This window comes from Mastigoproctus giganteus, chromosome 11 (genome assembly GCF_048544385.1).
Source record: "Mastigoproctus giganteus isolate SK-2022 chromosome 11, ASM4854438v1, whole genome shotgun sequence".
Taxonomy (NCBI): domain Eukaryota; kingdom Metazoa; phylum Arthropoda; class Arachnida; order Uropygi; family Thelyphonidae; genus Mastigoproctus; species Mastigoproctus giganteus.
Window position 1 is genome coordinate 88,352,156 of NC_143585.1, and position 8,337 is coordinate 88,360,492.

Genomic DNA, 8,337 nt, shown 5'->3' on the forward strand with positions numbered 1-8,337 from the left:
ATTGAATATATGTACGTTAGTTTCGTTGCTTATTGAAGTGTCCAATAAAAAAATATCTTATTCCTTCATATTTTCAAGAAATACCCCTTACAGATCACTCTCCTCTCATATGCTGAAATTATCAGTTATTCTTGTTTTCTATTATCAGTTTGGTGACACGCCGATGGTCATGAGAATGAAAGAAGTAATGAATGGTTATTAAGTAGAGTACAAGACCTCATCTTATAGAAATCAATAGTTTTTGCTCACGTCAAGTAGATTTAAACGAACAAATTATTGACATTTTCGTTAGTTACGTTAGACCGAAGAGAGTTATGTGAAGAGCTTAGGAAATATTGGATTCAGCGAGATTATTTATCCAATCCTGGAAGTCTAATGATGGAATAAATTAATTTGACTTCTTGTTTTATTTTGCTCATATATATGTGAATTGAAACATGGCGTACTACATTATTATTTAAAACTAGTTTATTTGTAAGAAAAAAAAAAGTAGCTAACTAATACTAAATGTAAAAATAAACAATTTCGATTTATAATAATTAATCTGCATGTTTTTTATATTTTTACAAATAATGCCAGTATGTAGTAATACAGCACTTATTTTCATAGATAGAAGGATTAATAGAACGTTGGAGGTTGTTTTATTTGGATCAAAATATGTCAACTAAGTATGCATTGTTTTTTTTTTGTATTTGTTTTCGATTTTTAATCGCTGAAATAATAAAAAGAATTTTAAATATGGTCGGATTTTCTATTAAAGTGATACTAATTGCTATTCATATGTCCTAATTTATGATGTAGATGCATTCAACCCGGCTCCCTTGGAAATTAGAGAATGAAATGATGGCCACATGAAGTTAGTCGCTGTAGAGTGTAATTATATCTGTGAATTTGAAATTAGTTGGGGTTAAATGATGTTACAAAATGCAATCCACTTTCATTGTTTCTCTGTCCATTAACTAAATGTGTGCCTTTTCATAAAGGTGCTAAAACTGTGAGGGCGACTGTAATTCGGGTTGTTACATTAATTATATGGCGTACTTGAATAAAATTACTTCCTCAGTACTGTAAGGAATTTTACAACGGTTAAACTCAAAGAATGTCAGCAATGGAGAATTTTCCTTGTTCTAAACTGGGCAAAAGAAGGCCTCGCTAACGACCCACAGAAGAAAAAAAAAATCAAATTATGCTAGAAAAAACGTATTTTTCTTTCAGTGATGCTGCCAGGTATTGTTACAAATTTGCATTAATATTTATTAAAATAACAGACTCTATTCAAAGTTATGTGAACCATAATTCTGATAAAACTGTTTATTGCTGAAATATAAGTACTTATCTGTCCATTATAGTGCAATTATGCTGATGTGAGAAGCATGTTTATATAATTCCAATCATTCATTCTTTTGCTAGACTAGATTCTCTGTGTGATATTACTGGGCTATTTGTTTTTATCTCCTATTCTAGAATCTTTCGTATTCTTGACTCAAGCAACGGAAGTGGCGTTTAAATTGAATTAAAGTTGGACAAAAGGGGCAGCCTTCACTGAACCTGGGTCACTCTACTATCTCTGAATTTTGTCTTGGAAATCCAATCAGGGAGCGTCCCATCTTAGAAAAACCGTAGATTTTTTTGTCTAACTTTATGGAACTAGTAACTGGAATTAGGTTTTCCTTACGAAAATAATTAGAGTTTGTATTCTATTCTGGCAAAAACCACGGTTACAGCGAAGCAGATATCACCCGACTTGATGCATCTGTTTTATTTAATAACGATAAAAAAATCCCTCAGTTATTTAGTTTTTGAACCAAACCGAATGCTAAAGTAAGTATTCAGTGAATTATGATGTCTAAAAGATCCTCTTATTTATCATTTGGATTGAGATTATCTATAATTTAACGATATTCCAAACCCGGAATAATATTCCAATAATATCCCCTTTATTAATTACAAGCCATTTCATTAATTTAAATTTATTATATACTGTATAGGTATGCCACCTTTTAATAGAGACCTTTGAAACATTTCTGTGCGCTACGTGCCATTTAGATTCAAATCATAAACAAATATATTGGTTAGGAGTTTGATATGAATCTGTTCACTCCAAGTCTGAAATACATTAATTAGTTTTACAGGATAAACTCTGTTTAAAATTGAGAAATCTTATCTTGTCGTTCGAATCTCTGGAAATAGTACTAAATCTGAATCCTTTTACCATTTCATTACAAGGAACTGAACGTTTACATAAAAGGGTGGTAACTGTTAAGGGAAGGGATTAGGGCATCGGGATAGCGGGAAATTTTCTGGTGGAACTCTTGCCCATGGGCCACAAACAACAGTGCCTTGAATACTCGCACAAATGTTAAATATTATGTCTGTACACGTCTGTTTATAGAGGATCCCGCACTAATCTTTCTGCAGTGCGAGTGTGGGAGCTGAAAAACCAGAAGCTACTGTTATTATCATATAAACAAATTAAAAAGAAAGATTCGAGTCTTTTCTTTACTTAATTTCCGGTTCTTGAGCCGATTTCCATCTCCACTGATCAAATCCATTGCACCTAAGAGATATTTAACCAACAAGTCATCCCTATCTTCTTAGAGCGTGCCAAATGAAAAAAGTGCGAGAATATACGGACGTAATCCCCCTCCCTCATTTTCCGATTACATTAAATGTTTATTTTCCCGGTTTAATGATCGCAAGGGTATGCAGGTCCCTAATCCCCGCCATCAGCGAAGAAGAGAAGTAATTAAAAAAAAAAAGTTGAAGGGCCTTCTCCCTCTGGGGCATATTTATAATTACCAATCCGCTCCTGGAAACTTTTGTAACGTACGTTAAACTCCCCAGCACTAGTTAGGCATGTAGGGGAATTTAAATTCTATATTCGTTGTGCGCACATTCCTCCTAGAACTGGGCTAGTTTCACCCAATATCAAATATCCCATAGAAGGGATATTCTTATATGGAATATTTCTACGTTGAAATCAAGAAAAGTTGGAACGTAAAGCGCTCGCCCTCCCCCATCATCAGCTAATGAGAAGCCAGTAAGATCCGAAACAGCTGTCGTAGTTGTGTCTCGGTTTTTTAAATGTATAGCGGATTCGCCCGTTGAAGTAATGCAATTTTAAATTGTAAATGCTATACAATTTAAAAAGAATTTGAAAAGACATTAGCAGTTTAAGCAAAATCGTGACGTTGATTATTGTACAGAACAATGACCCCTTGATGCATCTTAACTAAAAAATAAATCTTTAGAATACGTCTGTGGTTTCGAGTTAAAAATTCAGCTTGACGAATCTTATTTTACTCCTGTTTGTGGCCAATTTATGCGTCTTGAGAAAAGTATCTCCTTTGCCTAATCCTAAAATATAAATTGCTCTATTCAAATGATATTATTCGAAACAACAAAATGTCCATACATTAATTGTTGTATGCACCCTGAAGGCAAGATTAAAGATACAGAAGATAGCAACGAACAATCTCAAACGAAGGTTCGTTTGATTCGTTAAGATATAATCCTGAATGAAGCAAGAATAGGAGAACTGAGCTGGTGCAGTCAGTTTATACAAATACTAAGGAGTAGAAGGATATTGGGCTTGAACATTAGCGAATGAATAGAATAAGAAATATAATTAATAATAATAAAAGTGTCACAGCAAGATTATTATCAATAATATAAATCTCGCCGTCTCCTCAATTCATCATTATTCCGTGGTAAACCACCATCCCAAATTTTGTCCCACTTCATCGCAAGCTGCACGAGTTACGCCACGTTTTCTACGTGTTCTGTTAATTTTGTCGAGCAGTGTATTTAAGCGTGAACGCCCTGCCATTTAGGATTCCACTGTGCATCGTCGTTAGCAAAATTGCGAATGAAGGTTAATAAGAAGTAATCTGTTTTCTTATTTTTCCTTGTAATTAATTAATCATCTTCCAGAATGCTGCCTCAGTGAAAGCTTTTCATTCATTTCGAATTGCCTGAATACAATGATTGAGAGCTTAATTTTGTTTTGTAATTTTACAGGTGCTTTTCTTTTTTATTCTATGAAAACAGATTAAAAGAACAGCGTTTAATTATTGAATTAAACAGTAATATATGTTATCAATCTACAGACGCAGTTTAAAAAATCGATTATCGATATTTTTTTTTATATAGAAATAACAGCTACATAATTTTAATATTAATTTTTCCCCTGTTTTACCTTTAATGGCAACCACGCTGATAATTTAACAGAGGAAAAAAAACTGCTAATTCTATTAATACAAATTAAGAGGTTAGTTATGGTTAATACATGCTGAGAGCAACAGGAAATCCTCTTATTAGAATAAAGAATAAAGTCGTGGGACTGCCTAATATACGAAAATCAAGAGAAAAAAATTTAATTAGTGTAATCAAGACCGTACACTTTCATTAAGCAATATGGAAATTTCTTCTTTCCGATGGAACATTAACATGAAAAACCCATAAACCCAGTCATAAGAGAGAATCTACGAGTAGAAGAACATTTCAGAATTTTTCCTCTCTAGTATTTAAATAATTAATTAATGCTATATGTATATATTTGCAGATCAACGTAAAGCCCTTCTCTCAAACTTATAGTGATTCAGTTCAGATTGATTTGTAAAAAAGGCACAAACCCAAGATATTGTTTACAACCAATAATTTTCTAAAACAAATTACAAGCTGTGGTATGTTCAGAAAGAGTAGTAAAATGTATTAATAGTTTTTTAACCAGCAGAACTTAATCTGCAAAAACGGTAACATCTCAAAAAGCTTGAATATCCTTAAAGGAGTACCACAGGGCTTCTCCTTAGACCCCCTTTTATTTGAGGCCTGTAAAACCGAATGACTAATGTCTTGATTGTGCATAAAATGCCATTCAGAAACACAATTATAAAAAAGTTTAAGAAGAATTAACTCACGTAAGGATAAAAAGAAGCTTCAAAGAATTGAGAGATTTCACTTCTGTCGCTAAACTATTGCTCCTTAAATGAATTTGTGGACACAATAGACTCCTTAAGATTCATAACTCCTTAAGATTCATAACTAACACACAAATTGTCGAGCAATAACACCTGAGAAGACAACTGAACGTGAAGCTTGAAATAAAAATATTTAATCTAAAACTAAAACATGGTTACTTCCCACATTTCATTTCTGAAAGAGCATCTGCATAAATACACTCACGAAATATGCTTTCTATTATAAATTTTACGAATTTTTAATTAATGAGTGCTACCTTATAAAAACAAAGGTGCTTAAATAAATTTTCATTTATTAATAAATAAAATAAAGAACATTTTTTTAAATTTAACGAATATCAATTATCATAAATTTTATAAAATTTATATATAAGATTCATCCTATAAAAAAATATCTTTCCTTACCGACTAATTCTTTCAAGTTGTATGCCAGAATCCAGCAGACAAGTTTGTTTTGACCAATCAGTATGATTCGTTCTCCATTAAATTATTCTATAAACATTAAAGACTTTTCAGTCACAACACTTTATCTCATTTGCACAAACTAGAGTTGATTAATTATCTGAATGTTGACGTCGATAATTCACAATTCAGTTCAGAAAGAAAGATAGCCGAATAACTACAGCCTGAGGTTACGTGTTGAAGGAAACACATCACTAGGCGGCGCTTTACAGCCCATAACAAAAATTAAAATTAATTACGCTTATTTAAAACGTTTCAATAACAATAGTCAGTCCTTTTTTTCTATGAGAATATAAGCAAGAAGTCATGGCCATGGATGTAACGTATTAAACTTTCGTATTTTTAATGCGCGTCATCTACATAGCAGCAGCAGCAAGTGTAGCGCGGAAATGGCTGAAGCATCCAAGTACCAACTTCCCACTTACTGGTGAATTATAGAAAATTCGTCTTCCTTCTTTTCACGCTGTACTAATTAAACTCCCTTAATCAATTTATTACGCGCTTATTTACTACACCGCACATTCATACAACGCATCAATATTAATTTATTCATTATTTTAATTGAAAAGCGTTCGTTATGCTGCCAACCATTCTGCCATCTTGTACAGAAAGGTGTGCATCCAGCAACGAGAGTTGATTAACTCGGAATTGTTTAAGTATAACTCGCTGGAGGAAAGCCAAGCTGTTTATTAAATAATAATCTCACTTTTATGCCGTTTAAAACAACGTTTGCTTTTGTACAGGACGAATTTAATGGGACCTGTAATATCCCCATTACGTATAATGATGACGCTTTAGGCTATTATTTCTTTTTATGACTGTTCTTCCTATATAAATACATACCACGAGGTATTTATTGTTGTAATGTAAGGAAAGCCGTGGGTACAGTAGTGTACGCGTTTGAGTTGACCATGAACGACATTTTATAAGCCTGAAATTTTATATAAAATTACTCCACGCTGCAATTGAGGTTGTTCGTTATGAACTCAAGTGGTGGCAGGGGTGGTGTATGGCATCTGGTGTGGATTTAGGAAAGGTAAATTTGTCAACATCAGGGTCTTTTTAATATATAAACGTATGTTTAATATATAATCAATAATTATACAACTGGTAGTATGAACACTAAAATTCTCCATTTTTTCCCCTCTTTTATCAAATTTATATTTTAAGTTTTCCTCACTAGGTTACGCTGAGAAAAACTTTAAATATTTTTACTAATTCACAGCACATTCTTTCGTCATTAAATACGAGCAAAAATAATTAACTTTTCATAATTATTTTTATATTTTGCAAAAGACAAATTTTAATTGTTATGTTTATAAACTATTTAATATAATAATTATTAGTTAGTAGTCCATTTTTATAAGCATTAACCAGTTTTCTGTATTTTAAATATTATTGTAATGTCTTTCCTGTTTTTTTTAAATTTTTTTGAGGGGAATATTCCACGTTTTGTGCCAACCAGAATTTTTAGGGTTCACAATTTCTTTCTTCCAATTCTTGCAGTATCTGAAAATCTTTGTCTTTCGCAACCTGGTGACAACGTTCTTACAAGATTTTCCTGTTAGCAGGCGCATGTTCGATTCCTGAAGTAAGCAGGTGCAAGTCCATGCTCCAGTAAACAACTTGTATACTGCCCTGTATTTAGGACTACATGATTTCCGATAACTAATCATACTTGGTGCGTTCTAAGGTTGGTTTATTTTAACAATAAATTCACGAATAATAGCTAGAGCCCAGCCATTTATGAAGAGAGACGCTCTAAAAGAGAAGTCAATCAGAGAGCTCAAACAACTCAGTTATCCTTCCTGATATATATCAAGTCTACTTTTTATACAAATAACTTTTAACAGTTATAGAGCCTGACTGTTATTAGATAATATCAACGCTTATAATTAATTATAATTCTATTATAGTCTTTTGAAACCAACACTTCAAAGGAGTGGATGACACTCCTACTTGAAGTGTTTCTAATTTTAGGAGTGGATGACAATATCAAAAATTCCTCTTTGGACCAAGTTCTCAACATCAAAATAAATTTTATACGCCTCTTCCTTTTTCGCTAGATAAAAAGTTAAAACTTTCTTGAGCATCTCGACAAGGCGTAGAGAAAACTAAAAAGAATTTAACTCATCACATCATCGCTAGAAACAGATTTGCCTACCAGCTAAATTTCCAGTATGGGAAGTTAAGAAAAACTTACCTGTCTGAAAATAACATCCAAGGCTACAAATCCCCCCCTTTCGTAAAGCCCCCCTCACATATCTGACAAGTACGGAAATCTCTGTTCGCTGTTCTTCAATCCGGTTTCTGTGTGTCGGACACAACCTATATCACGGACTCACAGCCGCTTGCTCGTGCAAGCAACCTACTTTGGCACACCGAAGCCGAGGCACCGTCGTCAGCACGCATGGTTACTTGTCTGTCGCCAGCACTCCACGCCGCTACCGAACAACTGTCTGCTTTCCTCGGAGGGCGTCTCTGAAAGCGCGTGCCGCTTCGCCGTCCGCGTCCACACACAGGAAGCGGAGCTATACCACTGCCAGCGGTGTGTGTGAGAGGGTTCCTCGCGAACTTCGTGAGTTCTGAAATGGAGGAGACTTTGGGGAAGAGGAAAAAAAAAAAAACTAGTTCAGACAGGTGAGGAGAGGGGGGATAGAGAGAGAGAGAGAGAGAGAGAGAGAGAGAGAGAGAGAGGAAAAAAAAGATACATCTGCTTAGGGCGGTTACGGAGCACGTAATGTGTGGTCACTGTATTAGACTCCGCAATTTGCGCAGACTTTGAGAGAAAAAAAAGGGGGGAGGGAGGATAGGGGGATCTGAAATTGCTTGTACTGTGGGACGGACGCCGATTCTGTACAGATGGATAACCCGTCTAGAAATATAGCATTAAATG

At 34.1% G+C, this 8,337-nt stretch overlaps 1 protein-coding gene across 1 annotated transcript in view; it reads right to left on the bottom strand.

Moving 5' to 3' along the window:
* The window catches only part of LOC150078235 (uncharacterized), a 134,358-nt gene extending 126,455 nt beyond the window's left edge, over nucleotides 1-7,903 (bottom strand). Inside the window, exon 1 of the mRNA XM_090385255.1 lies at nucleotides 7,645-7,903. The gene's annotated coding sequence lies outside the window, so the exon portion shown is untranslated. The remainder of the gene's footprint in view (nucleotides 1-7,644) is intronic.
* Nucleotides 7,904-8,337: the final 434 nt, after the last annotated feature.